Source organism: Perissodus microlepis, chromosome 20 (genome assembly GCF_051167445.1).
Source record: "Perissodus microlepis isolate ML-2025 ecotype Zambia chromosome 20, ASM5116744v1, whole genome shotgun sequence".
Taxonomy (NCBI): domain Eukaryota; kingdom Metazoa; phylum Chordata; class Actinopteri; order Cichliformes; family Cichlidae; genus Perissodus; species Perissodus microlepis.
In genome coordinates this window covers 4,398,872-4,418,367 of record NC_140480.1, presented here as the reverse complement: position 1 = coordinate 4,418,367, position 19,496 = coordinate 4,398,872, and the positions used below count along the sequence as shown (strand labels likewise).

At 44.1% G+C, this 19,496-nt stretch overlaps 1 protein-coding gene across 5 annotated transcripts in view; it reads right to left on the bottom strand.

Annotated features, from left to right (window-relative positions):
* The window catches only part of rerea (arginine-glutamic acid dipeptide (RE) repeats a), a 124,890-nt gene that overhangs the window by 76,061 nt on the left and 29,333 nt on the right, over window positions 1-19,496 (bottom strand). For 2 of the 5 annotated variants that reach the window (XM_084917791.1, XM_084917795.1), the window contains exon 1: window positions 13,485-14,081. The exons of the other annotated variants lie outside the window; for them this stretch is intronic. The gene's annotated coding sequence lies outside the window, so the exon portion shown is untranslated. Of the gene's footprint in view, window positions 1-13,484; window positions 14,082-19,496 lie in introns of those variants that run through there. 5 annotated transcript variants of the gene reach the window in all.

Here is a 19,496-nt window from a genome sequence, read left to right as displayed (position 1 = left end):
GCCTAAAAAGATTAAACAAGACAATTTTCAAGATCTCTCTGGGCTAACAATAGCTTTCAATGGCAAAATACCAATAAAGTACATTTTCTGTCCAACAACTCAAAGGCACTTTCAACCACAGACATAAGAATCGTACTGTGTGCTCCACAGGGTCTAAGCCTCTACTCCATCTCTAAAAGAAGGCTAAATCCCCCTCTAGTCCCTGTTTGTGAGCTCTCCGTGAGGGCTCCAAATAGCTCAGAGGGGGCCGCTCCACAATCCAAGATGTCCATTATCTGCAGGGTCTGTGAGCGGGGGCTTCATTTTGCAGCCTTATACCGGCTACTTGAAGACATAGTACCTCTCAGTCAGACACGTTTGTCTGGCTGGAGCTGACTGCTTCATGAAGCATCATGCTCTGACACGGCTCCTGAGGGAAATGCCAAGGTTGTCTGGTGTAACCCTTCCAATTTCTTTTAAATGAAGCGCTCTTGAGAAATGTAATCGTGAACGGGACTGTAAAAGACTCTCCCAATGTGTCAGTGATAACACGAGGAGGGGAATGTGAGGTATGTGGCAGCAGAAAGCGCTCGGGTGAACGTGGCTCCTAATTGAGTTTCTCTACTGTCGTGCGAGCAGCTTTCTTACTGTGAATAAAAATGCCACATTCAAAAACATTTCTACTGCCTCTTACCTCAGGTGAAGGACTCACAAATCTGGGGCGTGCCCTAATAGAAATTATGCCCAAAGGTAAAGATGGGGTCAGCAAGGTATAAATACACACTAGGGACACATTTCAGAGTGTTTGTAGTGGAAAATGTGCGTTTCTTCAAACATTTATCTCTGTAAAACAGAACAGAGCTCTAGCAGAGGGGAAAAATGAGTTACATGAGTTTATCAAACAGATGTATACAGTAAAAAGAATTACTGGGAAAGCAAAAAATGAAATAAATAAATAAACAGAGATTCTGTGAACTGCTGAAAGGACTCTCAAAATTTTAATATTTGTGCACTCAATCATGTAGCACTTCCTCTGATATTCAGGAATCAAATATCCCCACTCTTCCTCCCGAAATCTGCCCATCAGCTTAACGATCCTATCCATCAGTTCAACTCCAACTGGTAGTCTAAATGAGCGTGAGAGGGGAGGAAATGTATTCACACGGCTGCCCTACATCCTCCAGCTACTCTAATCATTATGCCACACAGAGTGACGTGCCAACACTGAGGAAAAACTAACATAAATAGATAAGAGTGACAGATAAGACAGCTCTGAGGTTTCAAACTGACAGCACAGGCCAAAGGGGGGGCACTGAAGGATGTCTTAAAGAATAGCTCCCCAAAACAAAGCCATTAGGTCAGTACACAAAACCATTTTTCCGCCTAAATTATTTAGCTGTGTGGTGGCGAACTGCTCCATCCTGGAGCAGATGGCTGAGGATGGGGGGTGGGGTAGTGGAGGACAATCCTTCCTTTCAGTGTCTTATAATGATCGGAGCCAAAAAAAACACCTCCACCTCGAGATACCACAGGATGGTATTACCTCTAATTAGGCAGGGCTATTATTTTATATGCAAACACCTCTCCTCCAACCACCAACTGCCGCCGCCACACCAACACTTGACTGATTGCCATTACAAACCAAATAAAACGCAGCATTCATCTCTTTAAAAATAGAACTCGCTTTTGTTTGCATCCTACATGCTAATTTGAGCTTCCTCGGAGCCAAAGCCATAACTCACGCAGCCAGTCGATGTATAAGCGCCGCAAATACGCACCGTCAGGAAGGCTTCCTAGGTTAGAGATGTGTTTGTTTAAGAAAAGGGTTTAGAAAGCAGTCGACGGGGGGTACAATATTCAGTGTGGCATTCAACCTTGTCATCCACCATCTCAGTCATGCAAGCCAGTGATCTCAGGCGGAGGGGAAAGCACCCTCTGTACTGTGCATGAGAATAATATGAATGATGAATCTGTGAAGCCTCCACAGAGCTAACCACACTTTTTTAAACTAAACCCACAGATGGGGCAGTGTTGTTAACATTGCCTTCTTTTGGATGAGTCTCCCTCATCCAAAAAAAAAAAGGAGAAAAAAAGGCTTGGGTGGGGGGAGGGAAGTGGCTAGGAGTGATGAAAACAGTGCTGGAACAAGTAGGATCTGAGCTCAGAGCTCTCATATCCTCTGAGGACAGCTCATAAAACATGCAGTGGCTGCGACTGGGCCTCTTGCAGTAGTGGCATTTTAGTGCACCCTGCCACACACAGGTAGCCTACAAATACACACAATTAATTTTAAAGAGCATGGAGGAGTCAGACCTGCATGGTTTACTACTTGGAACACAAGCAAATGCTCAGGTCTTCCCCTAAATTAAGGCATCAGCTACAGAAGGCAACTATTTTCCAAGATTATTAACAGCAGGGGCCTGGAACAATGGGCCTCTGGGAAAATTTAAGAATAGAAGCTAGGCATTAGTCGGTGTACAGTAGTGATCCAGAGATTAACTCTGCCTGTTCATGTGTGAAATGAAGACTTGATCCCCAACTGATAGTGTGCTATGCCTCCAGCCAACACAAGCTGAATATTTTTCAGCCCCACATCCCAATACATAACAATTGCAATACATTGGATTACGCATGGCATCCTCCACAGTGCAACAACGATGACGCATTAAAAATACCAGCCAACACCAGAAATCTCAGGCAGGCTATGGTCCCGCTATTTTTTTCCCCTTTCTTTCCTCTAAACCAAAGGTGAACAGAGCTGGCTGTGTGTGTGTGAGTTGATGCGAATAATCCTCAAATATTCCAGGAATGTTAATGTTAGGCTTTGACCATGGCAGCCTTGCAGACTTCTCCTCTTGTCACCGGGCCATTGATGACATTAAAAACACTACCTGCCTGTGCCAAGAGCATAAAATTTAAGAACAGCTTGCCTTCTTAATATTCAATAAAATAATACCAGGGGAAGAAATAATAATGTGCACTGCACTAAATTTCCCCAGTGCTATGAGACACAATTGTTACCTAATCCCATGCTTGCATTCTGTTTAAATACAGCATATGCTCTGTTCATGCATAGGAAAACGGTCTTAAACACGTCTGCCATTGCCGTCGCTTTGGTGAAAATCTAGGGAGGGCAGGTTTGTGCAGCTACACGCTTGTTAAAATAGCTTCCCACTGCATCTGCGAGCTTATAAAAAGCCACTGAGAGCATTTTCACTACAGTGCTGCATTCATCTGTGTGTATACACACGTGTCAATCTGAAATGTGTAGGCCATTGACACGCACCACGTAGATATATAAACAAAAAATTGCTGCTGCTGCTCCCGAGCAACTGTATTTGCAGTTCGGGTCAGACTATGTGCTCAGCCAGTAAATGGCTGGAGTGTAATGTGCCTTGACCTTCTATCTTTCTTTCAGCAGCTCCTTACATATATTGCTGTCTCTCCTCATATATCACTGGGGCAAATGGCGTCCTTCACCCTGCTCCCTGCTGTCCCCTCCTTAAAAGGCTGAGGGGACATCTTTGCCTGCTGTACTCAATTGACAGCCCTGGCAGCTTCTTCACTGAGCACGAGGGGAGGGGGGAATAAGGCTCGTCGAGGGGAAATGCTGCAATGAATAATTATGTTTCATAACGTGCCCCCTCCCTCCTTTGTTAGCATCAAACAATAATTAATGGGGAACAGGGTGGGGAGGAGGGAGGGGAGGCAAGTAAGAGTCTGCTTTTTGCTTTCCACAACAAGAGGGTCAATATGCCCTTCAACCCTTTCTCTCTGCTCACTGTCAACGTGGGAGATGCCTCATCCCTCTAAAAACATGCTCTTAGCTTATTTATGATCCCAGTTGCTCTGTTGGAGAAAAGGCAGTATTCCTGCTACACTCAGCGAAAACCGGCTGGATCGCTTTACACAGCAGTTCACTGCTTCCATCTCTACACCTCTTTCTCAGCAACCCAACCCAACAATTCAATAATGAATATGAAATGCCTCCTGATTGATGTCTATGGGAGTTGGAGGAGCTGAAAATATGGGGCTATCGGACATGGGCTCGACTTGATTACGTTTTTGTTTTAAGTTAAAAAAAAAAAATCTCTGATCAGCAGTGGCAAAGCCAGTCCTGATCGAATTAGCGCCGCACTAAGAGCTCCATTGATCTTGGCGCTCATCTGTGCATATGAGGCCCGGAAAGGCAGCTGGTAATCCAATAGCAGCAATGGGAAGTGCTTCAAGGACTCTGCTGTGTTTACCCACCTATTTCCTACGTAGAGAGGCAAGATGTTAGTGCACGCCACTCACTGGGCTGATTGGAAGCCTCGGGGCCTTGGGAACGCCAGTGAAATGAATAAGAGCCGCAGTGTGACCAAAAGCAAGGTACTTGAAAGCTCAAAGTAATTGCTTTCACCACAGCTATCACGTAATGAGTAAACAGGATGAATCAAGCAGAGCGTAGATCAGTGTTTAAATGAGCTGTGCAGTAACATTCAAGTCCTAATAGAGGCTTCACTTCATAATCCTGGCCAAACCTCTAAAGCCAAGACTGATGTCAATTGAAAGGTTCTTTTTCACAAGAGATTTAAAGTGTAAAGTCAGGAGAATCGATGCTGGGAAATCTGTCTTTACACTGCGATAACTTCATTGCATTCGGCACCGATGCAAACCTTTGCAATCAATTTTGCATGACGTGAATGACATCGAACAAGAACCCACAGGGCAGAGATCATGTGAAATGAAACAGAGCAAATCTGAGGCAGTAAAGGGCAAAACATACAGCTGTTTCTGTTTTGGAAGTAGTTCAAGTGTGGTGCACCTGGACAGCGTTCCTGTTGTGCATTAAAGATTGCGGCGCTGCTGCCACAACAATGACGTTTCTCACACACATGCACACACACGTAATCCATCAAGGATTCATGAGTGAATGCTCAATAGCAGACCAAGTGCATTTCTCTCCTTCATATCACTGCAGCAAGAAAAGAGTGAGAACTCTTCATCAGCCCACAGGCGCACCACAAACACACACTACTCTCATACCACACTAATAACCTTGGGCTGTCTACCAATGGCATGACTTTATGGAACAGTATGGGCTCTAAATAGAAGCTCAATTTCTCACCGGCAGTCTGTAACAGCTCTATTTCAGCCACCCTGTCATTAAATATTTATCTTAGCAGAGTGGCAGATACCAAGGTGATATAACCATTTAAAAATCCAAATCTAGGCCTTTTTTTCTGCCCCTCGCACTCTCACTCACTCCTCCACTGCCACAACAAAGACCTATTTTTAAAAGGATTATCTACAAGTGTTCCTTTAATCAGTGCACGGCAGAATTGTAGAAATCCCTCAACAACAGTCCCAGAGGAATACCTTTCTCTGAAGCCCTATCAGGAAGAGGATCTCCTTCACCGACAGCAGGCTGTGAGTGAGTGGGAGTGAGTGTGTGTTTGAGGATGAAAAGATGTGCTGCTACCTTGCTATGATGTCCTCACTAACAATCTCAGAACAAAGGCCTCCATTTTGAAGTGGAGTTATGATGGCATGGGGCTCTTAAGGTCTTCTGTTGCTGTGTGTCCTATTGCTTTCTATCCTCTTTGTTAGCCTGCTGTTTGTTATACTTGCGAGATAAGCCACTGTTGTGGGTGGCTGGGCATACTACAGCAACCGGTGTAGGGCCCGAGTGCCAAAGCCGACAGTCTGTGGGAGGGATTGTGGGCGTTATAGATCACTGGGAGACAGATGTCCAGTCTTGCCCCTGTGCTGACACAAACACTAACCCCAAAAAGCTGTGTGTTTGCAAACTGGACTGTTTCCTGATGGGTCTTAAGTTCAACTTTATCAGACTTTATCAAGGCAGCATTCCACTGCTTTGCTATTTATAAAACATGCATTCAAGAGATAAACGTAGGAGAGGCAAATCAGTGATATTAACAATGAAAAAAGTCTGGTTTGTGTTATTGCATGAATCTAGTTTTCCCCCTTTATAAGATAAAGGTAGCTAATCATCTCCAGTACACCCACATACAAAAACCGATGAGCTTATTAAATTTACTTTATTTTCAAGTAACTGCAAAGTGGGATGCCCCTTGGGTCCCACCAAACCCCACCCACCCACTCGGATGTTAACTTTTAACAGCAACCACAATAAGCACATACCCACTTAAATCACCTGGATAAATACATAAAACCTGTTAGTCTGCAGTAGCCTGGAGTTTCCCAATAATACTGCACCATCCCAGTGGCTGTGTTGCGTGAATTCCTTGTTTCAAGAAGAAGTCCTTAATGATGTTAGCTAAAGCTGTATACATGCTCTGTTATAATGAGTTGTTTGTCTATTCCCTCTTTATACTAGATCGTGAAGCTGTGACACCACGAGTGCAGTGGGCTGCTGGGTAATTTTCATTTAAGACTAGACTGAAGACTGAAAATTTGTTCCCATTTAAATGTCAGAAATTTTCATTTTAAAATGTAACTGACTGCACTGTCGCATTACTTCAAACAATAGATGCCATTTAACTCTTTAGGGTTACAGTTTCTGTCTTTTCTGGTTTCTGTCGATTTCAGGTTTGCTTACAGAACAAATGACTGGGTGTGCATTAAAAGCTGGTGAGCGTGGTCTCTGCCTATGCAGGTACTCTTGGAAAAACCCGGAAACTATTCTAACAATGATCAAATGTCTTTACTGACATGTACTGAAATGTAAAAATCGGCCTTATTAAGAGTACAGGTGATATCGACAAAAGTCATATTTATAGGGGAAAGAATTCAAGTAGCTTTACATAGAAATTTTAAAAAATAAAGTAGAACAATTAAAATCCCACATGCTCAAAAAATGCTCAGTTTGCCTTTTCAAAATGTTATGGCTGGAGCGGTGTATTCAACAATTTATTTATTGGGCTTGCATTGTTTCCAATTTTTGGATTTGGATATTCTCTGCTTTTGTTTTTAAGATGCAGACATGTATAAGAGCTTGAGTATACAAGCTGAGACTTTTCTATATGTGATCACTTTACACATATATTAAAAATCACAGCACAGTCATTATTCTTACTGTGCATAATTTGGCTGTGATTACAATATCAGGCAGAGCAACACTTAACGCCCAATCCCCACTCCCCCTTCCCTAACAAAGTTTGGAAGCCTAAAAACATGGATGTTCAGGACAGATTTAGTCGAAGTCTACACATCTACAGTCTGATAAACATTACAAGCTGTCTTCTGTTGGAAAACAAGCAGCCTGATTTTGTGAGCAAAAATGACAGCAGGTGTGAGCATACGAAGAAATGCGAGTTTGGATAAAAGCATAAGCATTTAATGAATACAGTGAAAGCCTCTGGAGAACAGATGACTGGCAGGGCACTGGCAAGACAAGTATCATTGTCTCTGACAAACGCAATGAGATTCTCTGCCGCACTAAAAGTGTCATGCTCCAATAAGCAGAATCAAACCCTTTGAGCATCTGCTGTCTTTAACTCGGCCTCTCTTTGTTTTATTGTGCACTGTCACAGTTAATGATTTCCTCCAGATCTCCATTTTCCACATGCGATTTACATGTTTGAAATGCTCAGTTGAGCAGATGCAGGTTTGTGAAACAACCATTACTGCCAAGCGGAATCCTATGAGCGTTTGGGTAGAGCTTAGAAATTTCATTTCAAAAGCTAGGTTGATCAAGAGAAAACAGACAAGGTATCAGCATATTGCCTTTCAGTTTCTTCTTGTTTACATATCTGAGTTGTGCAGTCATCCCTTCCAGAGAGAATCGTGGCCAGCAAAAACAATTACACTACCCCCGCCCAAGCAAAAGCCTCTCACTGGCTGCCTCGACTCAGCCTGACAATCGTGCCCATTAGATCTTTCTGTGAATTAACGCTAGTTAACTTAAATCACTGACAGACATCAAGAATAGTCATTAGCCTGTCTTTTAAAAAAAGAGAGAATGATTTGCTGGTTCAGAGAGATCATCTCCTTACACGCAGCCTGGGGCAGCCCTTACTGTCTAGCTCATTATTTTTGTAAGAACAAGGCCACTGATGAATCCTGTTGGATTAAATGTAAGGTGTTCTTGTTATGACCTGGCTTATACACACGCACACAACAGTCGCCTGCATAAAGCTGGCTCCTTTTACAGACAAAAGAAAATTAAGTTACTCGCCAACGTCGCGAATATACAGATAATTCTCCTTCGGCTGAGCTGCAAAATCAAAGTGAGATTTCTGGAGTACATCACTCCCACACAGCTGCACACTCGGCTCTGAGAAAAGCTGTCAAATGTTGGGCTTTTTGTGGATATTAGCTGAGCTGACAAGTGCCAATGATACACTGTGAGTGATAAAGACATTCATTCCTGCTCAGAGTTTTTCCAGATGTGATAGTCTGCAATGCTCCAGCGCTTCATTTACAGGACAGGAAAAAAAAAAGAGTCTGTTGCTGTGCGCCCCCCCAATTTACGTTGCCACGGTGACAAATGAAAAGCAGAATCACCCACACAACTAATCAAATGAGTGAGTGACAACAAGTCAATATTTTCTCATTGTGTGGACAAGCAATATATCTGCACAGTAACAGCCTGTGCTGCAAGGCTTGAAGGCTTAGGCAATGCTAGACTCGGAGCATTATGAGGATAATGTGCCAATAATCTGGCTCGGTGCGGCTGTTAAGACCAGCGCCAATAAAAAGACACGGTATCAATAGAGAACTACTACCAAGTACGGACTGAATTACCAGTGCAACAAACATAGTCTAGACTCATACTTAAAACGAGAACGGAGCATCATGTAATGGCTACAAGCCAACAAAGACAAAAGACGTAATTGGACATTGATCTGTGGAGGTTTAAGAATAAACAAGACATCCTCAGAGTAACCCTGAACAGTATGCAAACACACCTTACTCATATGTGAGAGGAAACAAGAATAAACGAACATTTAGTGCTCAGAGAATTAAGACTGTGTACATTTTACGTAAACTTCTTAGGGCTCTCTTGTCATTTTTAAAAGACATCTCCTTAGAAAAAGACAGCAACACACACACATAAATTAGCCTCCTTTTGATTGCATCCTCAACATAAAATGGAGTAAACATCATCTCTACAAGCTTGGTTAAACACGAGCAAGATCAATGGGCAAATTTATCAGCAAATATTACCATTCGCTGCCTGGCAAGTAATCATTAAGGAATGGCACTGATGCATTATTCATTGGCTAATGTATAATTCAGACTTAATAGCAGATTTATGCATAAATAAAGCCGTGATACATTTAAACACATTTAATGTTTACTCACTAAAATAGGATATGAATGCACAGCATTAACGCATCCCCACTGGTGTCATTTGATTAGCTGCTACTAATCCAGAGGATGCGGGGACATCAGGTGGCAATAGCACATGGATTTTATGAATACATGCTACTAATGCAAAACATCTCATCTAAAAAATAAATATAAAGTAGCTATCTGGGGGCAGGTGCCTAAAACAATGTTACACGGTATTACGTTCTGAAGTAAATAAAAACAGGGATTGGTCAATAAAGCCCAGGCGTGCTGTAATTTAGTATTCTAGCATGCAAAGATTTGTGCGGCTGTCGCTTTATCTCGTTCAGACATCAGCGGTGATTAAAGCTCATATCAAGATTGCGGGGATGTTCTTGTTGTAGTGTCCGAGCTGGTGTCAAAGGGACAGTCAACAGGGAGGACGAGGGAAATAGAGAGGACACACAGGCTCCATCTGACTGTGTTCAGAGCAGGCAGCCCTGTGGGGACCGCCATTCCACTTTATGGCCATGCACTGAATTAACAAGGCCAGATGTCCCCCCACTTAACATGTGCGAAAAGTGCCCTCTGATGGGCTCAGCTGCTTTAAGGATGTACAGACATAGAGCTGGAGGAGGGAGGGTGGAAGGAAAGGAGATAGGGCCTATTTTCAATTATCCCAATTTCTCACTCATCGCTGGCTCCTGAGGTTTTTGTTAATTAAAGATATCGGCTTTTCCTCTGTGCACACAACAAATTAAAAGGAATTTTCTATGAACAATCAAAGCACCTCTCCAGTCCTTATTTGCTCTCCATTTCAGTAGTCACCCACCAGAGGGTACTGCCTCCTTAGCAGTTCCAGTACCACTGTTTCATGTGCACTGTGTCAATCTGCGGCTAATGTATTCTAATGAGTCACCGGTACACCGCTATCTGCAAGGACAATAGGTTGCGAAGTGGTGAAGCAAGCTCGATCCATTTAGAAATGAAACCTGTCTAAAAAACTCCACAAGTCCTGGAGAGATTTATCATCGCTCCTCAAAACCTCCAGTCTGCTTCTGTGCAGTGGGGGTGGTGGAAATGGTAGGAAAAGCTAGGACTTTCATTGATTTTCCACCTGGCTTTTCTTTAACAAGCCTGTGCTTGCTGCTCTGTATTGTCGAGGTCAAAAGTGGGAGAGTAACTGCAAGAAATACCTTTAATGTGGCCTAAGATATACACAGTTGAGCCCACATTCAGAAAAAAACGGAGATGTAATTTACCTATGTTTAAGCGATAAGCATCTCACAACAGTTTGTTTTTCAGGGAGTCAAAGGCCACATGTGTTTTCATTCATGCAACCTATTATAATAACAACTGAATCATTTTCTTTGTAATTACAAAGGAATACAGTTGAGTCATTCAGGCTATTACCCGAATGGAAAACATATCAAGACCCCAGCAGACTTTCTCATTAGAGAGAAAATGATAGGCCCGCCAACACTGCATCAATTACAACTCGCCTTTCTCTAATTCTTCATGCGTTACATCATAATGCTAAAAAACAACATACAGCAACCTCAAAAGTGTGTGGTTTTTTTCCTTTCTTTTTTAAAAATTCTAGCAGCCAGCAACTGCCATCATCCTGACACCGAAGAGGGAGAAAAAAAAAGGGGGCAGGGACACAGCGTGGTGCAATCCCACTGAGGGCCATCATGCGAGCAGATTAAATAACATTTTTCCAATGCCCTGTCAAACATTCAGCCGCCTCTGAGCAACCAGACAGCCGTTACAGCCTCACTCTATGAAGCATCTCTCTCTCTGCATGGTCAGAAACAGCCTCTTTGATCTGGATATCGCCCCTCAGATTCCTCAGAGGTGACACTCATACACGCGCCTGTATGTGAGCTGAATGTTTACTAGCTCTCTGTACCTTGTCAGGAGTGAGGACTTGTGTTTGTAAAGTGCGGTGGGGTAGTGGGGGCGGCGGCGGCGGCGGTGACTAACACCGCTACTATGCTTCCCCTGGTTTACATGAATCAAACAACACAGTCTGCGGACTCGGATCAAATTCCACATCAGATTTCATTTCCCACAAACACTAGTATAAAGCACTGCAAATAGATATGATTGAAATGATACCGACAGCAGTAAGGCGGTGTGTACATAATTAAGATTTAGGCTGCTATACTCTCATCTGATAACAGCCTGAGTGCTGTGAAATGCTCGGCGCTCTCTTTCCATAGAAATCCCACACTGCAGAACAACTCAGGCTCCTGTGTACAACTCCATTAAGAGGTCTGACCACTTCCTCTTTCGCTCCGTCCACAAGTAGTGAAACTAAATGGATATCCTAACCTCTGGGGAAGTGAAGAGGACGCCACTTTAAAATGTGTTCACAAAGGCCAGCTATGCAAGTTTTCCCACATGAGAGTGCAGGCTGAGACTGTGATTGCATGGTACGCAGACGTATATAAGTTAGAAATGGGCCCATTAGTGGCATAAAGGACTAAACCCAACCCTGCTGAAATAATAAAATAATACATATGATGGGCCATCTTAATGAATGGCAGTGGTTTACGTTTTTAAAAAAGCTCAGGATTATATTTCTGGCCTGTTTTAGTGGTGCAGTTAAGCTTAAAAGTAGTGAAATCAACTCAAAATCATCAACAGAGTGGCAGTAGGACCGGTCATCAACAAAATCAAATGATCAAAATCACAAATCGAGTCAAACACGGGAAACTAACAGACTGGCAAGCTGAGATTTACAAGTTAAAGGAACACTAGGAACAAGACACGCTGTTAAATTTTTAACCACAACTGCACCTTGTGCCTGATTCAGTGCTCCATATTCTCACTCACATGATTTTTTTAAAGCAGTTGTGCCATACATTAATCACAAATACGCTGTCGTCCCACTCAAGCAGATTAATCACATCTGAATCATTAAGGTAGAGGTCACTTCCTAGCTACCAAGGTGACCAAAAAGAAAAAACAGGCACAGGAAGCTTGGTATGGTAGAGATTAACTCCTCGCAATTAGCAATGCAACTCTGAGTTTATGTGGTAGTTCAGCGCAAAAAACCAGCAGAAGGATTCCAGGAAGGGACTGTTTTTACACAGCGCAGACTGAAGGCAATCACCGCTTCACTCCCCCCCACCCCTCCTTGATTTGAATCTGTGTTTGTGCTTATGTGCCCAAGTACCCAGTGGATTCAGCCTCTGACACCCAGACTTACTACGACCAATTTACAGTGGTTTAAGTAACCCCCCCCCCCCTCTGCCATAACTCGAAAACAGTGGATAAGCTGCCTTTCAGACAAATAACTGTAGTCTGCTTTAAAATCCTAAGCTGCCACCTCCTGAACATACACACAAACACACACACATATCCCACCAGCCAGCCCCCCCCCCTCTTGCTCTTTTCAACCCCAGAGCCCCCCCCCCCCCCCCACAGTGAGAGCTGCATGTGCTTGGCCAGAGTTCACAGCCTCTGGGGTGCTGAAGGGGGGGGGAATCAAGTTAATTTGGTGGGTCCTTCCATAGTTTGCAACTGGCAAGGCCGTTCTCACAGACAGTAAACTCCCCCATCTTTTAAAAAAACAAAACGCTCCACTTAGCCTCCATTATTACAGCTGGATTACCAATTTATGACATGACAAAGAGTGAAAATCCAACAGTCGAGCCTATAATGTTACACTGGGGGAAATCCCACTAGTCAGAATGTATGTACGACCAACTCACTGAGACTCATTTTGACATTTCTCCTGTAAAAATGCAACTTTTGTTTTTGGTCTTTCTTTTTTTTTAGTTGTTCCACAAAGTTAATTGATTGCTAAAATGCTTGAGCACGAGGAACTTCCACATGTCTGATGTTTCCTTCCCTGGCAGCAAAAACTGCATTGCAAGCCCAGTTTCTGTTTACTTCATTTTTCACACTTAAAAAAAAAACCATTAGCTGCTGAAACTACTGTTAGAGTGCCCGCAGGGTCACGGAGGTTGTGTTGTGGGGGTCTGCTACAGTCCACAGGAGATACAACTTTGCAGCTCAAAAACAGTTGAGTGAGGGTCACACTTCCTCCTCTGGGTATAAACAAAAATAAGGGCATTTCAGACTCAAACTGTGCGTGTGCCACCCGACTTTTCGCCTTGCTAGTGCCCAAATCCAGTGTCTTTATCACACACATACACACACACAGCTCCCAGTCTGCCCCCCCCCCCCCTCCCTCCAACCACAACTGTCCTACAATCTTTTTTTTTTTTTTTTTTTTGTATTCAACTACTCACCCGCCAGTCTGCTGATTCTTTGGGAGTCCCACAGACTGCTGCAAACAAGTTCAAAACGCGATCCTTGCCCAGGATGACCCACCGAACTTAAAAAGGCAAGCCAGCTGGACTTAATCCAAGACCCGGGACAAAAACGAGGCGAACACGGACACTTTTTCTTCTTCTTTTTTTGTATCCCCCCACTGAAAGAAGAAAACGCCACCCGCACGGAGGGACTCAGGCGAGCACTTGCTTCAACAAAAGACGGTTTCACTTTACTGATAGGCTGCTCACGTCCGGAATGAGCCCGATCAAAGGCACTACAGCGCTAGCGAGTCCCCCCTCGAAACTGCTCCTATTCCCTTTGGCCGTGTTGTTGTTGCTGTCGATGACAGTGTCCACAAGCAAAGTAACATAGCGCTTGTTTCGAGGGGTAGGAAACCAGCGAGTTCGCCGTTAACAGGCTCCGCTTCCTTTTTCCACACACACACACACGCACACACACACACCACGATCTTGCTCTCTCTCTCTCTCTCTCCCCGTTTCGCACACACACACACCACGCGCACGCTCTCTCCCCCTTTCTCTCTCTCTCTCTCTTCCTATGCACACACTCCACGCTCCCTCCGAGTCTGTAAACCTCCCCCCTTCCTCCTCTTCTCTTCCTCCCCTCCTCCTCCCCCTCTTCAGCTGTTCAACAGACGCATCCACATGGCTGACCTAGTCTTTCTTTATCCAGACACTAGTGAAGGAGAATTACGCCGACCACACTCAAAAAAAAGGCGGAAAAAAAATCCGAGCGAAACAAAAACATGGACTGGATTCAAATAATCGTCATGGACAAAGATGGGGTGGGTTGGTGGGTGGTTGGGGGACGCCATTGGGGGCTGTTGATTGATGTCAGCGCCGAGGGGACACCGATGCGTGTGCGTGCATCAGGAAGCGAGGTGCACGGCGGCCAAAGTAGCCCGACACGACCTTCATCATCGTCGTCGTCATCATCATCAAGCGATCAATGACAACGCTTATGGGGAATGTGACTGAAACACTAAAGCGACACAATGAGAGCGTGCTGTAGCGCTGCCTTTGTAAATAATTGCTTAATAGCCCACATTTCCCGCGCCACGCGGCACTGACACGTTTCTTTTCTAAACAGTGACACAAATATATAAATAACTACATGTAACGCCATCCTTACGGTACAGGTCGCTGATTTCTATCTGAAAACATTAGTACGTGCACCCCCTCCCCACCCCTCCAAAATATACACCAGAGAGAGATGTGAGTGGATGCCGCTCGGGTTTGTAGGAGCTCATTTGCATTTTTGGATAATGAATTAATTAGTCACCCCACCCATTAAAAAGGCAGAAACAAGCAGGGATGGTAATGTGACTAGTCCATTAACCATAGTTCGTTTTTTTGCAGGGGGGGGGGGGGGGGGTCTTTTTTATTTTTATTTTTTATTTTTCTAATGGTAAACCTGTACATTTTTCCAAGGTCCCTGCGCTCATTTTGTTGAATTTCACGGCACACTACCACACCTAGGAAGAGCAGTGACACAAAGATGGACTGCGTTACCTTGTAAATTAATAGGATAATTTTCATTTCACCCAGTGAGTAGCTTGACACATTTTCATTGTCTTAAACATGATATTGGATCACTGTAAAAAAAAAAAAAAAAAAAATCCAATTAACTAAAGCAAATAGTGCATTGGGCTAGTTTTTTTGGCACAAACATGGGCAGCAGGAGAGACAGGCAGTGAGGATTGATAGAAATTGAGTTGAGGGGTGATGTGCAGGGGGCTCTTCATTGTGCTACACACCACGTTGGTCGTCTTCATTTCAATGGCAGCGGTGTGGTGGTGGGCTCTGCTGTGTAACAGAGTGCTGGTAAAAACCTTTTCCAGCTCCTGAGGCAACTGTCCTGACCCCCCGCCCCCACACCACTTAGAAACCCAACACCATGAGCAGCCACAGCTCCTCGCTCATCACAGTATGTATACATTTCACAGGATCAGTGTTTATGATATTTACACACAGTCTCCCTCCTTTCCCCGAGACGCACAAACACTCAAGAGGGTCCAGAAGGATGGATGGGGAGATGGAAACGCACGTCTCCCTCGGTTTCTATCACACAATCAAAGCGTAAAAGATTTTTCAGTCTAGTGACTCAAAATGCCACCATTTCCAGCACAGCGCAAGGCTTAAGTTGGGCCCAAGACGGCAGTGAAGGGCGAGTGCAGCGAATCCACTCTGAAGGCAGTGCGAAGCAAAGCTGGATTGGCTGGCCCGGGCAGGCTCCCCTCCCCGGCAGATGAGATCCCATTATCAGGCGGACGAGAACTCCACCTCCAGGATTTCACAGCTCCTCTGTTTATCACATGGCTCTGTCAAGTTGGGCACCATTAACCGATAATGAAAGGAGACAACCGGTGCAGTTACAAGCAAAGCACTCCACATTCTACAGGCCTAAGCATGTATCTGGGAAGCTGACTGTGTCTATTCAATTCTGTTCAGCATTCAAACGGCCCATCACAATACCTTTTCCCCGAGCGCCCCTCTCTACAGCTATAGCGCCTTCGATCCCGACAGAGCAAAATCTGGTTGCTTGGTCTCTGTTTTTGAATTCAGAGGCAATGAAATTTAACAGAGCCGCTTTAAAAAGGGGGGAAAATGGCACTTTCCTATAACACTCCCTTCATAAAGACTATCAGAGGAGAAGAATTTCAGTAGAAGTTAAGAAAACCAGAAAAGGCGGATGATGACACACACACACACATACACACACACACACACACACAAAACAGCACATTAAACCAAACACAAGCAATCATTTTGAAATACGTTTTCCCTCAACCACATCAAACACAATTAGTACAAGTGTTACTGAACAAAAAGACTGCCACTGAATCAAAGACCCACATGCCCCTCCCCGGTCTGTCTACTCCATTTATGGTTTATAGGACTCTGTAGCCACTTACCCTCATTAAAAATGAATACTTGACAAAAGCTGTGGCTGACACAAACTGTTTGCTTTAGCCTGATTTCTCTGTGCTGGAGGGGAAGAAAAAAACAAAACAAAAACAAGCCACTCAGGCAGCAAACGGAGAGCAGGGGAGACAGAGAGACAGAAGAGGGGGAGAAAGTGCTCAGCAACACAAATAAGTCAGCCAGTAGCTGAAACAACAGAAAAAAGTGACATGGATGACTGAGCCAAGCCTGTGAGATAGTTGGCAAGCCTCAGAGGCCTTGGCCTCTTAAGCACTCATATCTAGTAACTTCATTTAATACATTCACCAGGGATGAGCAGACGAGTTGAAGGAGGGGGGGAAAGGGATTTAGAGAAGAAAACAATACTTGTACACCAGGAAGAGGGTTAGGCTGTGGTGGTGCTGGTGGCGCTGGTGCTGGTGGTGGGGGTGTGCTTCAGAGGCTCGACTTTAACACATGACTAAATCTCTACTGTGTAACAAGCTAACTTCCTCCCGCTCCCAGCACATAATAAAAGGAGGCAAAATGGATGTGCTAGCTTGATCTTTGTAACTATTTTACCATTCTTAGGCAGGTATTATCTAAAGGAGCCTTTCTTCTTGTATTAGATATTCGAACAGTGCTCTTCCAGATGGGGGCTTTAAAGCAGTGACTGTCTCCACCACACGTACTATATCCATAAAGAACAAAGGCTCTGTGTGACTGCTGCTTCAAGTTACTGTTCCTCATACTGAGGCGAGTGCTGAAAGCCCCTCCCCTTTCTGAGCTGGCAGGCGAACCCAAAAGAAGGCTGACTTCAAATCATTCATTGCCCCTTTTAGCTTTCATAGATTCTGAAGAGAACACTTTACAAGTTGGGGGAATCCAAAGGGAAAACAGGGTCTTGCTCGACTAATTAAAGCACAGACTTTGCCTGGAGCGGTTTGAGAGAGGGGAGGAAGCAATAAAACAATCCTTTTCAATCTCCCAACAAAGTAACTCAAGGAAATTACTCAACTAAATATGGTTAACTATACGCTTGTGGATAGCAAGACTCAAGATTTTTAGAGGTTGTTGCTTTAGCTGAGGAGAATAGCACTCAACAGAGGATGTTTTCATTAGAGGAAAAAAACTGCAAAGGAAACGGAGGTTACGCATTGCTCTGAGTAAACTGCCTTATCAAGGTGACAAAACTTACTGAAAAATCAAGTTGTCTGTTGGTTTTAGTCCAAACAGGCAGCTAGTAATTAAGCTGCTACCCAGTAAGCTTTATTTGCTGTCATTAACACAGCTGTAAAATGTGAGAGAAGCCAAGGAAAGGTATTTCACTTTAGGCAATCAGAGCAAGGTCTAGCCTTGCATAGCTATCTTGTTTACATAGCTATTCACAGTCACATTTGGCAGCCTTGCAACACTCTGAAAACCAAGACACTTGTAGGCTACATATGTCTAATCTCTTTGCCAAGCTACACAAGCTACTCAAGAGAGTGAAACTTGCTTGCAGCAGCCATTTGGTTAAAGTATTGCATATTTAAAAAATGAATGTAAGTAAACCTTACTCCAGATGGGGGTAGCTGCCACCTGGCAGATAAATTGATGAAATGGTGGTAGGAGACAGCACAGCATTTTTCTTTGTAAAAATACAGCACTAACTGATTGCTCATTTGCAGACTTTGATAAATGTGTGAGTAGAAAAAAAAACAGCTTTTAATAGAAGTGCGCCCTGTCTGAATTCACACAGAGAGCGCTCCGCAGCTTCCATTAGATCACAGCTTGCTGAAAGGAAGACATTTTTTTAAAGGGCCAAGGTAAGAGTAAATCGGGGTGTGAAACTATTACAAAATCAGATCATTCAAGTCTTTACATGGCTGTAAAATCTGATTCTAATACAGAGCAGATTCAACGCAGTCGCAAACAAACGCACGTGTGTAATACCTCAGATGCTACAGTCCCCGATTTTCCACAGACATTCTTTGAGCTCTCACATGGACTGTCTGTGTCTGATTCTCCAGGCAAAACAGGGCCTCATTCATCTGAATAAAAGAGCAGTTCAGCCTGCCGTGGCTGCACTGAGAACAGGCTCTGAGGAATGAGACTATATTTCCAAGAGGGCCACAGAGGGACAAGGGTGCAGGCAGGCAAGGCAAGGCAAGGCTGTGGTGCAAAAAGAGGAAGTTTACATTTCAGGCAAATCCTTTTGTGTACAAAAACACGACAAGATAAACAAACAGCACATGTGTCTGCTGCTCGGCTCGGAAGAACCTGTTCCTGAGTGGAGCTGTGATTAAACGTGATCGGCACGAGCAAATGAAGTCCGCTGTGGTCGTGAAAGCAAGAAATGGGGGGGTGGGGGTGATTACTGTGTGGTCTGAGGTAGCCAGCGACTGCTCCATTTCACACAGAGCACATGGCAGTCTCACCTCCATACACTGCCACCCTGTGGACAGTGACAAGAGGTACAGCTTCATGCTGCTTCTATGGAGGATCCTGGAGTGAGTGTGTGAGAGAGGAGGTGAGCCAGCGTTCATTATGAGTAAAACCAAACATTTACTCCACACGCTAATTCATGACATGTGTATGCTCAATATGGCACAATGGCCCTTTAATGCTGTATTTTTCCCTCCAGTGCCGACGCTTATTCAGAAATCAATTATTCTCCTCTGGTCACACTCGGCTTCTCTCAGTGTGTAAGCTAATGATTCAGCCATCTAGTTTACGGATACATAACGGTAACTAGAATAACCACATCCATTATAAGTCAGAGTAACAAGCATCTAAAGTCATTCAAGTTAATTTTTCACAGCTTTCCTTTTTTCCATTTGGCATGAATAATAGCAGAGAGAAGTAATCTCAAAGGCAAATGTACGGTCAGCATGTCAGCACTGGGTGCGGTGAGAAAAAGATGTGTTATTCAAAGAGACAGCACACAGTCAGGGTGTTGAGGCTGTGTTATGAGATTAGACTGTTTTTTGTGGGAGCGAACGGTTAAAATCAGTCTGTGTGCAGTCAGAGCAGACAGTTTGGAGATCAGTGCTGAGGTCAAGAGGAGCCACTTAGCTGTGC